A 7331-nucleotide genomic window follows, 5' to 3' on the forward strand; every position below is an offset into this window, starting at 1 on the left:
TTTTCTTGGGCCATCTCCATGCCTGGAAGGCTCTTTCCTCAACTTTGGCTCATAGAATCCTTGCTTTCTTCAAGATTGAGAGCAAGGATTAATTCTTACAAGAGACTTTTCCTGATTCCTCTAGTTGTCAGTACTCTACCGTCCCAAAATATGTTGTATATGCTTAGTACTTCTTTGAGCACATGATATATCCCCCTTTTAGTAGAACATAAGCTCTTGAAGGTAGCTGCTATGACCCCCACACTTAGTATATGCCTTGCACATATTAGGTGCTTGTTAAAATTGAGCTGTATGGTTGGATATAAGAAATAGAAATCAATAAATTATAAAGAAATCAGTAAACTCCCAAAACAATCAATGGCATTTAATTTGATTTCTTAGCAACCTGGTTCAAATTTTTCATTTTTAACTGGAGCATGTGACACCATTTTGCTATTTGTGTAATTGTGACTCATTAGTAGAGTTCAGAAGTACATTTGATCATATCCGTCAGCTGTGGAAAATACTCGTTTCTTTCTGGAGTAATTATAAAGTGAAAATGTGGAAAAAATCCAACAGTTAATGGCATATAATCAGTGTTGAAGAGTAAGAACATAAGACTGTGGGTTTTTTTGATTACCTAACAGCAGGACTCATTAACAGATGCTTACTTGAATGATCCAGATCCCTTGGAACAGTAGAAGCCAGTTTGGAAGTCTTGTTCACAACAGGGTCCCTTGCAATATTTTTGATGTTACTAGTCTAAAAAAAAAAAATTGTGCAATCTTTTACAATTAAAAAAATCACCTTAAACTTTAATTATTTGTGAACTCTATGGTCATTTTTAGAGTTTAGCCAGCATAACCAGCTAAATTTAAGGATACCTAGGACTCAAATTAGGATTTAATTTTCCTGACTATTTGTCATTTGAAGTGTTTTACAACTTGACTCCAACTTACTTTTATAAGTTTACTATATATACACTATTATACATCATGCATTCTATGGTCTCTGTGTCTATTGGTCTTATTATTTTTAGTTACACAATATTCTATCTACCATCTCCATGCCTTTGTATAAGATTTTCCCATTCCTAGAATGCATTCCCTCTTTACCTCTGTTTTTTAGAATCTTTAGTTCCCTTTAAGGGTGTAACATGTCTTCTCCTTCATGAAGCCTTTCTTGATACTCCGTCCCCCACCTGTAGTCACTAGTGCCACCCCTCAGAATTAGTCTGTAGTTCCTTTGTATGTAATCCACATAAATACATATGGGTATATGCTGTTTTTCCAGATAGAGTGTAAGCTCTTTAAGGGTAAGGACTGATTTTTTTTTAAGTGCTGAATTGGTTGGTTGAATTTTAGTTTCATTAACTATGCTGGGCACATGGACTCAAAGACGGACACCTCATACCCCAAAACTCTGAGCCAGAGGAGACTCAGGAATCCTATGCTTTGCATTGTTTAATTAATACAACTATGCAAAAATTTGAACATGTGACCTTAAAAGATGGATATCAGCTTCTCTTTGAAAGAGCTGTGCTACAGGAAAGCTACTGTCAGAGATCTCAGTAAGGATGCTTATGATGGACCTATTGTCTTGCAGGGGTAAGGAACCTGCAGCCTCAAGGCCACTTGTGGCCCTCTAGTTCCTCAAGTGTGGCCCTTTGAATGAATCCAAACTTCAGAGAACATATCTGCTTAATAAAAGGATTTGTTCTGTAAAACTTGGACTCAGTCAAAAGGCCTCACCCAAGGACCTAGAGGACCACATGTGGCCTTGAGAGGCTGCAAATTTCATACTCCTATATGAAATACATACTCCATTTCATACTCCATGTCCAACTGCTGCAGGTTTGAGGTAAGGAGCTCAAGGGAGTATCTGGGAAAAACCTTTGATACTGCTGATAAGTCTTGAAGAAAGAAAACTGTGGAAAGAAAGAAGAACAAAGGATTTACTCTTTGACTTGGTGACCCTAAAGGATATGATGTACAGGGTCAGTTCTAGGAAAAACTATGAAATAAGTGAAATTTGTCTTTGGTTTCTTCAGTCTTCACCTGGAGGGGTTATTCCCTTCCACTTTAACCCTATTCCTTCCTTTTCTCCACATCAAACTACAATTTCAGAAAAATATTTTTATATCAGTCATATGTACACATTAGCATAAATTGTTACTTCTCCCAGAAGCATCTGCATTTCAAGCTCCATCCCTAATTGTAGGATTAAAGGCTTTATCCTGAGTCAAATTACAATGCTTCCCAATACTTCTTAATAATACAATATAAGAATTCGACTATGCCTAATTTTGACAAAACAGGATGAAGGTACTGATATCTAGGGGCTGATTTAGAAACCACGAATATCTTGAAATTGTTCTGCTAGACTACCTGACTTCTCTACTGGACTGGAATTTCAGGTATGAAAGTGGGTGTGAAATGGAATCTAAGGGCCATGACCCTTAGATTAACAGACAAGATAAAGGCTGCTATATTAGCACTAAATTAAACTTGGGGTTCCAAGAAACCCCACAGTTTCTAAATAGAGCTCCCTCAGTGATCACTTATATTGTCTAATAAAAATAACCAATATTGTTGGATGGTTTAAATTGTAAAGAATAGCTCCGATCAAGTTATCATTTTGAGAGGTTTGATTTATCAGAGATTGATGCAGTTTACTCACTGGAGCATTTCTGCTTTCTATGTGGAGATTCATATATTCAGAAATGGGTTACTGATTGCAAGCTGAGAAGATATGGCACCACTGGAGAATTAATAAATAATCTTCTATAGGAGTAGTATTAAAATATATCTTTTTAAAAAAATGCCAGGATTTTATAGGTATAGGTACTTAAGCAAATATGAAAACTGTCTTCAATTTACTCAGAATGGGGAACTCCTAATGTGGTAACTCCCACCATCATCACAGACCTAAGTTTGTTTATGATATGTAAAATCAAGCATCGGACATACACAGGAAAGTCTGCTATACAGGTTCTTTGACATGCTTTTCTAAAAGGAAAGGCAACTTTCGAGGGGTCAGCTTTCACTTTAATCAAGCACACATATTCGCTTAGTTCAGGGGAAAAGGTCAGCACCCTGAATTTCAGAGAAAATACAGAGAAACAAAGATCAACCAATACACAGGCCTTCCAACGGTTTGACCACCATAAGCAATACATACATCACAGATCAAGAGACAGATAACTGTCTGAACAAAGATACATAGTTATCAGAGGGAGAAACACCAACTTCTGGGTTTTCAAAGCTGGGGAGCTCTTTAGCAGCTGCCCAGAGTCTCATCTGGTCAAACACTTCCAATGAGTAAACCCCAAAGGCAGAGTATTTATATACTTTTCAGAGCCAGAGGGCATCCCAACTCTGGAGAACCAGAGACTCATTAACAAAAGGTGTGGTCCTTCTTACAAATCTCCCCTAATCAAACTCCCCTTAATGGGCAGGCCCATTAATGAGTAGGGAAGGTCTTTAATCTCATTAGTATTACAACATATTAGATGAATCTGAGGGAGTTGCTGAAGATATATCACAATCTAGTTAAGTATCACAGATAGAATTTGAATCTACAGTCTTCTGATTTCATCCCTAGCACTCAACTACTATATCACACCAACTCTGTAGTTGGTCCTTAGTAAATGTTATAACCCTCTTGGATCACTGCCTTGCTTGTGTAGCCCAATGAAACTATGAGCTATGCCTTGCAGGCTTACCCAAGGTGGACAGGTTAGAGTGAAGAGTTCTGAGAAAAGGTGATTCCCTGGAAAAAGAAAATGGCAAGCCACTCCAGTATTTTCCCCAAGAAAATCCTATAGACAGTATTAAAATGCTAAAAGACATGGCATTGGAATGGTGTGTGATGGTCCACAGGGTCACAAAGAGTTGGACCAGAATGCACAACTGAGTAAAAACAAAATGTTAAATAATTACAGTGGAGATATCTGGAGATATCTTCAGCACACCATCAATGCTCCACATGAAATACTGCTATTGTATTACTGGACGTAAGTTGATTAATTTCCATCAGAGAGAGACTTTTTATTGTTCTGCCTATCCTTTTTATATTCCTCTCTTCTTTTTCCTTTTCCTCTGTCTTCTTAATACTTCTATTAATTCTTCTACTTCTCTTTCTAAATAACTAGGTTACTCTGGTCAGCTGTCAATAATTTTAGCAGTATTTAATTTAGCCAATGTTTTCAATGGTAAGATGAGGGAATAAGGGTGGTAAACAGTAATACATAATTCATTTCATAGTTCATTTGTAAATATCGGATGTACACAGCAGATGTGAGGTAATAATGTCACCAGGAAAGCAAAGTAAAAAAGGGAAAGCTTAGGTTGGCATCTTGATAAAATGGATAGAGCACCAGTTGAACCAAAGAAATGATTCATAATGATGATGTTTGCCCTTTACAGAGTCAATATTGTGTATGAGCAAAAGCATACTATGCTCTTGACCTTTTTAGGGTTACAACACTATCCCTTGGATGGATCTGTTTCACAAAGAGTTATGGGCATTAAAGAAAAGAATGTTGCCTAAATCCATGTGAATGGAACTCAAGGCTGAAAATCTTAGCTGATATTTCTGTGGTGCTTTGCAGTTTAGAAAATGCTTCCCATACATTTATCTTTCTTGATCTTTACACTAGCCCAGTGTGATGAGTAGAGAAGATGTTAGCCTCATCTTACAGAAGAAGAAAAAGAATCGCAGAGAGGCAAAGAAATTTATATGGATATTGGAAAATGGCAGAATTGGGGTCTTGTGATTCCAGAGTCAGGGGTCTTTTTGATCATAGTCATCTTGTCTAGCTATTTCCAAAGCAAGCACCATAGACTGACCAAGAGGCATTTGGTCAACCAGAAAGAAAATGGGTTGCATTTCATTCTTCTAACAATAGCTAACCATGGGGATTGTTTACAATACAATTGTCTGCAATGCAAACTACACCTATCCTTTTCTTGAACTTCCTCCTTCCTGAGGATGGTTAGAATTTAAACCACTTTCTGCAATCAGTCTACCTCTAGTCATCTGAGGTTGGACTGTGTCTCTAGATCAGTGACAGATAACAACCCTGTCCCCTCCCTGATTGTTTTTAATGGAATAGAATGAAAGGCACAGGATGAATAGGGAGAGGGCTAGACTCTTGGAATCAGGTAGTAGACTCCTGAAGTTCAAGTACTGCTTCAGATATTTACTAGCTGTGTGACCTCAGGCAAGTCACTTAACCTCTCTATGCCTTAGTTTTGTCATCAATGGCCTCTCTTCCAGTTCTAATTCTACAATTGTTCACCCTTCCTCAAGCCTTTCTCCACTTCAATTCATCTTCCACATAGTCACCAAAGTGATTATCTTAAAGTATAGTTCAGGCCATGTCACTCTCATTCTAATAAACTACATGGCTTGTTATTGATTCTAGGATCAAATAAATATACTTCATCCTTTAGCAGTTTTTTATGTATACATTTTATGCTGTATATTATTATTATTATTAGTCTTATATAGTAGTTAAAAGGTTTCAGTCATGTCTGATTCTTTATGAGTCAATTTGGGGTTTTCTTGGCAAAGATACTGGAACAGTTTGCTGTTTCCATCTCCAGTTCATTTTATAGATGAGAAAACTGAGGCAAATGGGGTGAAGTGATTTGACCAGGGTCACACACCTGGTAAGTGTCTGAGACTGAATTTAAACTTGTGTGTTCCTGACTCCAAGCTAAGTACTCTATCCACTGCTCCACCTAGCCATCCGTATTAGTACAGCAGTATTTGTATATATATTTATAAATAAGTCAATGTACACATATGACATTAAAAAAACTTATAAAAGTTCTTGATCAAAAATGTTTGGAGAATATGGTTCTAGTCCACCCTCCTACCTTCAGTCAGGCCAATGAATAAACTAATTCAGACAAACAACCTTTGTAGAACAAGAGCAAATATTTATAGCTTCTCCTATGTGCAAGCCACTGCTTTTAATATTATCTTCAATAACCCAGTTCTAATACTGGCAACCTTTACCATCATGAAATACTTCTCACCTCTACTTCAAATCTGCGTTGCTGAACTTTTAACCAATTTCCTCTTGATGTGTTCTCTGTGCAAGTATCCTCCTTCAAGTTATATTCACAGGAAGACTGGTATAATTGGATGAACAATTTATGAGTCATATGTGCTTTAGCCATTGACTTGATTAGCCTTATAACCTTAGTTTTGTAACCAATAAGGTAAGGCATATAAAACTAGGTAGCAAGGATTTTGAAATTTTTGAATACAGAAGAAAGAGAAAAAAAAATCCCAGGCTAGTTGAATGTAAAGATAGAGAATGTAAAATAGTTAATGAAATAATAACAACACAATAAAATGATGTTCATTACTTCCCCAATGGGAAAAAATAATAGGATATTAGAGAAGGATGAGGTCAAAGGGTCATAGATGGAGAGTTGGTTTAGGATTCATAGGCATCCCATCCAACCCCTTTATTTTACAGATGAAGAAACTGAGTCCAGGGAGATTGTGACTTGTCCAAGGTCACCCAGGCAGAAAGCATCCAAGGTAGGATTTGAATCCAGGTCCTTTAACTTTAGAGCTAGTGCTCTTTCCTCTGTATCACTCTTAGAGATGATCTAGCCTTATCCCCTCTCCCCCACCCTCACTTATGGAAATTGAGACCCAGAGATATTGTTCTTTGCTGAAGGTCACCTAGCTGGAGAGGGGCAAAATCAGGACCTGAGCCCAGATTAATTGGTTCCCAGTTCAATTATTTTTCCACCCAAATAAAGTTCTGGTGACTTCATTTTCTACTGGTAACCTTAAAATGCCCCAGGGGTTCTTTCTGAATCTGGAACAAATAGTTTTCATAAAATACCAAGAATGGATTTTCCTTTGAGTTGGACTGTTTGAAAATGTTTCCAGCCAATGTAAGTGAGCATTTAGCATAATGGAGGGTGAACCCAGGACTAATGATTATGTTTTCTGGGGCTGACCTAGCAGTAGCTTACTTACAGTGGAACCTTCCTGTGACACAATCATTCTTCCTCTTCTCACCACAGTAAATTAGCTCCCTGTGGATAAAGTTACCTCGTTATCTACGGATGTCAAGACTTTTTATCATCCCAACCTCCTGGGTGATGGTTTTCCCCTTTATTAAGTACTGGAAAAGGATTGGCCCTTCCTTTAGCACTGCTGTTAAACTGCCCCTCAGAAGAGCCCAAGTCTCTCCTTTCATTTACATTCTTTTACTTTGGATCTGTGCAGAAGCCTAGTTTCAGGGCTCTTCTGAAAGTGGTACTTTTCTTTTATCCCCCATTTCCAAATAAAAAAAGAATAACAGGCCATTTTATTTG

At 37.5% G+C, this 7331-nt stretch overlaps 1 long non-coding RNA gene across 1 annotated transcript; it reads right to left on the bottom strand.

The window, feature by feature from the left end:
* Positions 1-650: 650 nt before the first annotated feature.
* On the bottom strand, positions 651-7047 carry LOC140524200 (uncharacterized). The gene is made up of 3 exons (XR_011973603.1): positions 6991-7047; positions 1801-1906; positions 651-741 (listed from the first exon to the last, which is right to left on the bottom strand). It is a non-coding gene; the product is annotated as an uncharacterized lncRNA (long non-coding RNA).
* Positions 7048-7331: the final 284 nt, after the last annotated feature.

The sequence above is a fragment of the Notamacropus eugenii genome, chromosome 1 (genome assembly GCF_028372415.1).
Source record: "Notamacropus eugenii isolate mMacEug1 chromosome 1, mMacEug1.pri_v2, whole genome shotgun sequence".
NCBI lineage: Eukaryota > Metazoa > Chordata > Mammalia > Diprotodontia > Macropodidae > Notamacropus > Notamacropus eugenii.